We start from the raw sequence: 8,056 nt of genomic DNA, 5'->3' as shown, positions 1-8,056 counted from the left end.
GTTCTCAATGAATCGAACGAAGTGCACAGAACTAAGCAAGCAAAACAAACATTCAACATGAAATATAAAATCAAAGCAAACGAACAAATAAAAACAAAGCAAGTAAAGAAAACTGTAAAGAAGGAAAAGCAAATCAAGACACTTCCCTGGGATTTACAATGTACGGCCCACTCCATCGGGATTTGCAAAATTTTTGAAACTGTTTTCTTAGCTCGGAGAGAAACCGACGTTTATTTTGGGTGGACCATTTAGAAGGTATTCGCTCAGTCTCTTGAAGTGGTACAGAAGAATCGCTTCTTAAAGTAGTCACCGCTTTGACCGACTTTAAGGTAGGATCCTCACTTATTGCTTGCACTTGATGAGGCTGCCCTTGTGGATTTGGTTGTGACTGTGCAGGAAATTTACCCTCCTCTTGGGTACTCAGCTGCTGAACTGTATCTTCAAATCCCTTCTTTTGCATTGGAGGTGCTTGAATTGCCAGTTGAGAGGGCTCCGGGGCCAAGGTTGCTGAAGTTACATGTTGGTCACCCCTCCAACTGAGATTTGGGTAGCTCCTCCATCCTGGATCATAAGAATTAGTGTAAGGACCAGAATCATTAGATTGGTCCAATAACACTTCCTTGAAAGCAGGGATCGTGGGATATTCATCAGTTGAATGCCCACGATCCTCACATATGTCACCCTTCTCAGAAAATTTAGGGACAGCATGCACTTCATTTACTTTCTTCAATTCCACGGCTTCCACTTTTCTAGGCAACAAAGTTAATTTCGCACGCAAATCATCATCTTCATTCAAAGTATGTTTTCCATGACTAGACTCTACTTGCCTAGACCTATCATGCACATCAGTTGTGTCCCAAGTTTGGGCATTTCCAGCAAGATAATCAAAATATTCAAATGTCTCCTCAGGCTCTTTGTCAAAAAAATTTCCATTACACATGGTTTGTACAAATTGGCGCATTTTAGGTGTCAAACTTTCATAAAAAAAAACTAATCACACGCCAACATTCATAACCATGGTGTGGACATGAATCTAATAGATCCTTGAATCTTTCCCAACATTGATAAAAAGTTTCAGAATCCTTTTGAGAAAAATTCATGATCTGTCTTTTCAAAGCATTTGTCCTCTGTATTGGGAAGAATTTTTTCAAAAATCCTGCTTGCATCTCTTGCCATGTACGTATGGTTCTAGGTCTCAATGAATTCAGCCATGTTTTAGCTTTATCTTTTAAAGAAAATGGGAACAACTTAAGCCTTATAACCTCCTTAGTGCAAGTCCGGTCCATGAATGTAGAACAAACCTCTTCAAACTCTTTGATATGCAAATAAGGGTTCTCAGAATCCATGCCATGAAAATGTGGAATTAATGGAATCATTTCAGGTTTGAAATTAAAATTGTTTGCATTCAAAGGTTGAATTATGCATGAGGGTGTGCTAGCTCTAACAGGTTGCAAATAATCTCTAAGTGTCCTGTTTTGATTCTCCATTTCTCTATCATGATTCTCATTTTCAGCCATGATGCTATCAGTGTCTGATGATGATTCTACAGAAGATGATGCAGAGCTAAAAGATGTCAATGATTCTGTCCTAAACAGTCGAGATGTATGGTCTCTAGTCCAACCAGTCATACAAACAGGAGTAGAAAATCAAAGACTATGAAGAATAAACAGAGCGAAGGGAAAAAGATTAGATGTCACCCAGGCTGTGAAAAGGTTCAAAGCTCCACAACGTCCTTTCTTCTCAATCAAATTGTATGAAGATGGAAGCAATGTTACATGCTCTCTTTTCTGGAAAACAAATCGTACCTGCAGAAAGGATATGAAAAACAATTAGCAAAAGATTACTAAAAATTTTTTCTTTCTTTCTAAAAAATTATCACACGTTGCAATCCCCAGCAACGGCGCCAAAAACTTGTTGCGACTAAACTTTGACTCAAATTACTGAATCAAAAATCTAGTACAGTTTTACCTGCAAGTATACAGGTGTTGTAGTATCTTACAGGATCGAATCCACAGGAATTGACTTTTGTGATAAAGAAAATGAATTCAGACGATGAAACGAAATTATTAAAAGAAACGTACAATCTAATATAAAGATGTGGAGAAAGACTAAGGTTTCGAGGATCCGTCTAATAATTTATGATATTGTTTCCGATTGATTTACTTCAATTAAACTAGAATAATGATTCCGTTTAATTGGAAGATTTAGCACTTAAGATCAAGAAAAACAGACGCTTATGATCGAGCATGAACAATTGATGATTAAAATATTTATAAATCTATTTGAATACCACAGGGATTCCTCAAGCATTCACTGTATTCGGAAATCACAATGAATCAAGACGAGTATATAGATAATCAAATTATCCAAATAAAATCTTTCAATCAATCAAGCTCGCAAAATAGATTTTACGTCGATTCGGAAACTATATGTAAATCATTAAACTTCACCTCTAACCTTAGTATGGAAATTTAGCCAAACATATTCATTGCAAATACTATAGTAATATTGTTCAGGATAAAATTAAAATAAAATACAATGAAACAAAGAGAATAACTCAAATCATAAAATAAAATTAGAGAGAAATTAGAAACCAAAATAACTCCTCTCCCGTCTGGTGGTTCCGACGAAAAATATATATCCCTCCGTTCAAGCCTCTTGCTCTCCTTTCCCACACTCGCCGTCCAGCTATACCAAACGAAAAATCACCATATTTCTTTCAAGAACCATCATTTGCAAGTCGAAAAGAACCAGCTCTCTATGTCCCACGTAACACGTCTCCCTCTCTCACCAAGCCGGTCTCCCTTCAGCTCGCCCCCCCAGCGATTTCAACCCCGTCCACTCCAACGTAAAAATAAAATTCTTTTCTCCTGTAGCTCCCAGACCGTTCGGTGTTTCTCCAAACCGCTTACTTCCCCTCTCACCAGCTGGTCTCACTCCAGCTAGAGGGGTCACCCCTTTTTTTTCTTTTCTTTCACAATTCTTATACTCTACCAAACCGACCCCACCACACTCACTATATTCATGCACTTTCTTTCTCTACCAAACAAACCCCACACATCTCACATGCTTTCTTTCACTTTCCCTCTTTCCCCACTTAACTCTCTTCCCATGTGCTCCTTGTATCTCTTTGTCGTCCAGCATTATATATATATATATGCCTCACATTAGTGCCATTACGTAATCAGATTAGTGCCGTTTCCAGCACCATTGGTTGACTACACTCACCCACTCTCCTTCAATTACGGCACAACACACTAAATTCTGGAAACTCCCCTTCTCTCACCAGCTGGTCTCACTCCAGCTAGCCGGCCCTCTGCTTTCTTTCCGTAAATGTTGACAGTTTTCTTCTTCCATCTCTTTCGGTTATTTTCCTTCATTTCAGCTGGCTTTGTGTTTGCTTTTTATTTCTTTTACTTTCCGGTCTCTCCACGTTTCCACCAGCTCCACCACCAACTGAAAAGTCATCTTCCATGTGAATTTTATTCAAGCTGTAGATAACACTCAAACATAAATTAAAATAAAAAATAGATTATCACAAATATGTTATATATGTGAGGAAATATTGCCCAATTACATCATAGTTATAAAATTAAGCATAAACATGATATCAATCAATTTAAAATCGCAACTCGTATTTATGCTTATTAACTATTTTTCCATCTAAAACCAATAATAATGTCATGAAGAATTTAAAATACATTGGTTTTAAATAGCTAAAACATGTAATATTTCAGCTCAATCAGAAAATAACCTAAAAACATGGTTTGGAGAAGAATAATCATGTGTAAGTTGATTATTGCATGTGAGTCAGAAGCTTAACCACGGATAGCTATGAACCTCGAGGGTTTCTTACACTTCTTGGGCTTGATGGAAACCGATGGTAACATGTATGTGGGCATCAATTGGAAGAATGAAATAAAAGACAGTTGTCTGGGAAGCAACTCGTCGGTTGCTGTTACTGAACTAGGCGGGTTAAGGTGGGGTGCAAGTAATGAGATTTGTCTTGCGAAAATGGTGTAAAAGGTGTGGGCTAGGGGCCAATTTGTTGCAATGGACATGAAGCGGCACCTAGGTGCCGATTTGCAGTGACCTGGGCATTTACATGGCTTTGCTTCAATTGACATGTCTTGGATAAAGACTAATCCTCTAATTCAACCCAAGAATGATGAAAAATAGCAAGAAAACTATAAGGTTTAAGGAAAAAAGGTGAGAAAGAATATTAAAAGGGAAATTAAGCACAAAACATGGTTTAGAGATGAATAATCACGTGTATGTTGATTGTTTACCTTTAACTCTAGCTAGAAGCTTAAACATGGCTAGATGTGAACCTTGGGGGCTTGTTACACGTCTTGGGCTTGACGGAAACCAATGGTAAGCTGTATGTGGGCTTCAACTGAAAGAATAAGATAAAAGACAAGGTTTCTTGCTGCTAATTTATCAGATGCTAGAATTGAACTTGGAGGGTGAATGTGGGGTGTAAATAGTGAAGTTTCCAATGAGGAAATGTCTAAAAGGCATGGGCTTGGCGCTGATTTCTTGCAATGCACACATGAAGGTGCACCGAGGTGGCGATTTGTGGTGACTTGGGCATTTACATGGCTTTGTTTGAATTAACATGTCTTGGATCAATACTAATCTTCTAATTAAATCTAAGAATGATGGAAAACAACAATGAAAACAATAAGGTCAAGATAAAAAGGGTGAGAAAGAATATTAAAAGATAAATTAATCTGAAAATATGGTCTAGAGATAGATAATCATGTGGAAGTCGATTATTGCCCTTAACTCAAGTCATAAGCTTAACCGTGGCTAGAATGGAACCTTGGGAGATTGTTACGCTTCTTGGGCTTGACCGAAACCAAATGTAAGGTGTATGTGGCCTTTAATTTCAAGAATGAAATAAAAGACATCTATCTAGGTGGCAATTCGTCGGATTCTATTATTGAACTAGGCGGGTTAATGTGGAGTGTGAGTAGTGGGATTTCTCTTGCGAAAATATTGTGAAATGCGTGGGCTAGGGGCCGATTTGTCGCCATGCACATGAAGGGGCAGCTAGGTGCTGATTTGTGGTGACTTGGTCATTTACCCGGCTCTCCTTCAATTGACATGTCTTGGATGAAGAACAATCTTCTAATTCAACCCAAGAATGATGACAAACAACAATAAAAGCAACAAGGTTTAAGAGAAAAAAGGTGAGAAAGAATATTAAAAGGGAAATTAAGCACAAATCATGGTTTAGAGATGAATAATCATGTGTATGTTGATTGTTGACCTTTAACTCAAGCTAGAAGCTTAAACATGGCTAGATGTCATCCTTGGGGGCTTGTTACACGTCTTGGCTTGACGGAAACCAATGGTAAGCTGTATGTGGGCTTCAATTGAAAGAATAAGATAAAAGACGGGGTTTCTTGCTGCTAATTTATCAGATGCTAGAATTGAACTTGGAGGGTGAATGTGGGGTGTAAATAGTGAAGTTTCCAATGAGGAAATGTCTAAAAGGCATGGGCTTGGCGCCGATTTGTTGCAATGCACACATGAAGGTGCACCGAGGTGGCGATTTGCGGTGACTTGGGCATTTACACGGCTTGGTTTGAATTAACATGTCTTGGATCAATACTAATCTTCTAATTAAATCTAAGAATGATGGAAAACAACAATGAAAACAATAAGGTCAAGGTAAAAAAAGGAGAGAGAGAATATTAAAAGATAAATTAATCTCAAAACACGGTCTACAAATAAATAATCATGTGTGAGTTGATTATCGCCCTTAACTCATGTCATAAGCTTAACCATGGCTAGATGTGAACGTTGGGGGCTTCTTACATTTCTTGGGCTTGACCGAAACCAATGGTAAGGTGTTTGTGGGTTTCAATTGGAAGAAAAAAAATGAAATAAAAGTTGGATTTGTTGTAGCTAATTCGGCGGATGCAAGAACTGAACTAGGATGGTTATTCTGGGGTGTAAATAATGAAACTTCCCTTGAGAAAATGGTGCAAGAGGCATGGGCTTCGGGCCTATTTGTTGCAACGCACATGAAGGTGCACCTAGGTGCCGATTTGCAGTGACTTGGGCATTTGTATGGCTTTGCTTCATCAATTGACATGCCTTGGATCAAAACTAATCTTCTAATTTAATCTAAGAATCATGAAAATCAGCAATGAAAACAATAAGGTCTAGATAAAAAAAAGGAGAGAGAATTGAAAGGGAAAATAACCTAAAAACATGGTTTGGAGATGAATAATCATGTGTAAGTTGATTATTGCATGTGAGTCAGAAGCTTAACCACGGATAGCTATGAACCTCGAGGGTTTCTTACACTTCTTGGGCTTGATGGAAACCGATGGTAACATGTATGTGGGCATCAATTGGAAGAATGAAATAAAAGACAGTTGTCTGGGAAGCAACTCGTCGGATGCTGTTACTAAACTAGGCGAGTTAAGGTGGGGTGCAAGTAATCAGATTTTTCTTGCGAAAATGGTGTAAAAGGCGTGGGCTAGGGGCCAATTTGTTGCAATGGACATGAAGGGGCACCTAGGTGCCAATTTACAGTGACCTGGGCATTTACATGGCTTTGCTTCAATTGACATGTCTTGGATAAAGACTAATCCTCTAATTGAACCCAAGAATGATGAAAAACAGCAAGAAAAGCTACAAGGTTTAAGGAAAAAAGTTGAGAAAGAATATTAAAAGGGAAATTAAGCACAAAACATGGTTTAGAGATGAATAATCATGTGTATGTTGATTGTTTACCTTTAACTCTAGCTAGAAGCTTAAACATGGCTAGATGTGAACCTTGGGGGCTTGTTACACGTCTTGGGCTTGATGAAAACCAATGGTAATCTGTATGTGGGCTTCAACTGAAAGAATGAGATAAAAGACGGGGTTTCTTGCTGCTAATTGATCAGATGCTAGAATTGAACTTGGAGGGTGAATGTGGGGTGTAAATAGTGAAGTTTCCAATGAGGAAATGTCTAAAAGGCTTGGGCTTGGCACCGATTTGTTGCAATGCACACATGAAGGTGCACCGAGGTGGCGATTTGCGGTGATTTGGGCATTTACACGGCCTTGTTTCAATTAACATGTCTAAGAATGATGGAAAACAACAATGAAAACAATAAGGTCAAGATAAAAAGGGTGAGAAAGAATATTAAAAGATAAATTAATCTCAAAATATGGTCTAGAGATAGATAATCATGTGGAAGTCGATTATTGCCCTTAACTCAAGTCATAAGCTTAACAGTGGCTAGATGTAAACCTTGGGAGATTGTTACGCTTCTTGGGGTTGACCGAAACCAATGGTGAGGTGTATGTGGCCTTCAATTTCAAGAATGAAATAAAAGACATCTATCTGGGTGGGCAATTCGTCGGATTCTATTACTGAACTAGGCGGGTTAATGTGGAGTGTGAGTAGTGGGATTTCTCTTGCGAAAATATTGCGAAATGCGTGGGCTAGGGGCCGATTTGTCGCCATGCACATGAAGGGGCAGCTAGGTGCTGATTTGTGGTGACTTGGTCATTTACCCGGCTCTCCTTCAATCGACATGTCTTGGATGAAGAACAATCTTCTAATTCAACCCAGGAATGATGAGAAACAACAATAAAAGCAACAAGGTTTAAGGAAAAAAAGGTGAGAACGAATATTGAAAGGGAAATTAGGCACAAAGCATGGTTTAGAGATGAATAATCATGTGTATGTTGGTTGTTGACCTTTAACTCTAGCTAGAAGCTTAAACATGGCTAGATGTGAACCTTGGGGCTTGTTACACGTCTTGGGTTTGACGGAAACCAATGGTAAGGTGTATGTGGGGCATCAACTAAAAGAATGAGATAGAAGACTGGGTTTATTGCTGCTAATTCATCGGATGCAAGAAGTAAACTAGGAGGGTTAATGTGGGATGTAAATAGTGAAGTTTCCAATGAGGAAATGGTGCAAAAGGGATGGGCTTGGAGCCGATTTGTTGCAATGCACACATGAAGATGCACTGAGGTGCGGATTTGCGGTGACTTGAGCATTTTGCATGACTTTGTTTCAGTTGACATGTCTTGGATCAAT

The 8,056-nt window shown here is 38.6% G+C and overlaps 1 non-coding gene across 1 annotated transcript; it reads left to right on the top strand.

Moving 5' to 3' along the window:
* The first annotated feature begins 1,012 nt into the window (after positions 1-1,012).
* Positions 1,013-1,120, top strand: LOC122277897. The gene has a single exon (XR_006229205.1). It is a non-coding gene; the product is annotated as a small nucleolar RNA R71 (small nucleolar RNA).
* Positions 1,121-8,056: the final 6,936 nt, after the last annotated feature.

Source organism: Carya illinoinensis, chromosome 9 (genome assembly GCF_018687715.1).
Source record: "Carya illinoinensis cultivar Pawnee chromosome 9, C.illinoinensisPawnee_v1, whole genome shotgun sequence".
NCBI classification, from domain to species: domain Eukaryota; kingdom Viridiplantae; phylum Streptophyta; class Magnoliopsida; order Fagales; family Juglandaceae; genus Carya; species Carya illinoinensis.
This window is presented reverse-complemented; position numbering and strand designations above follow the sequence as displayed.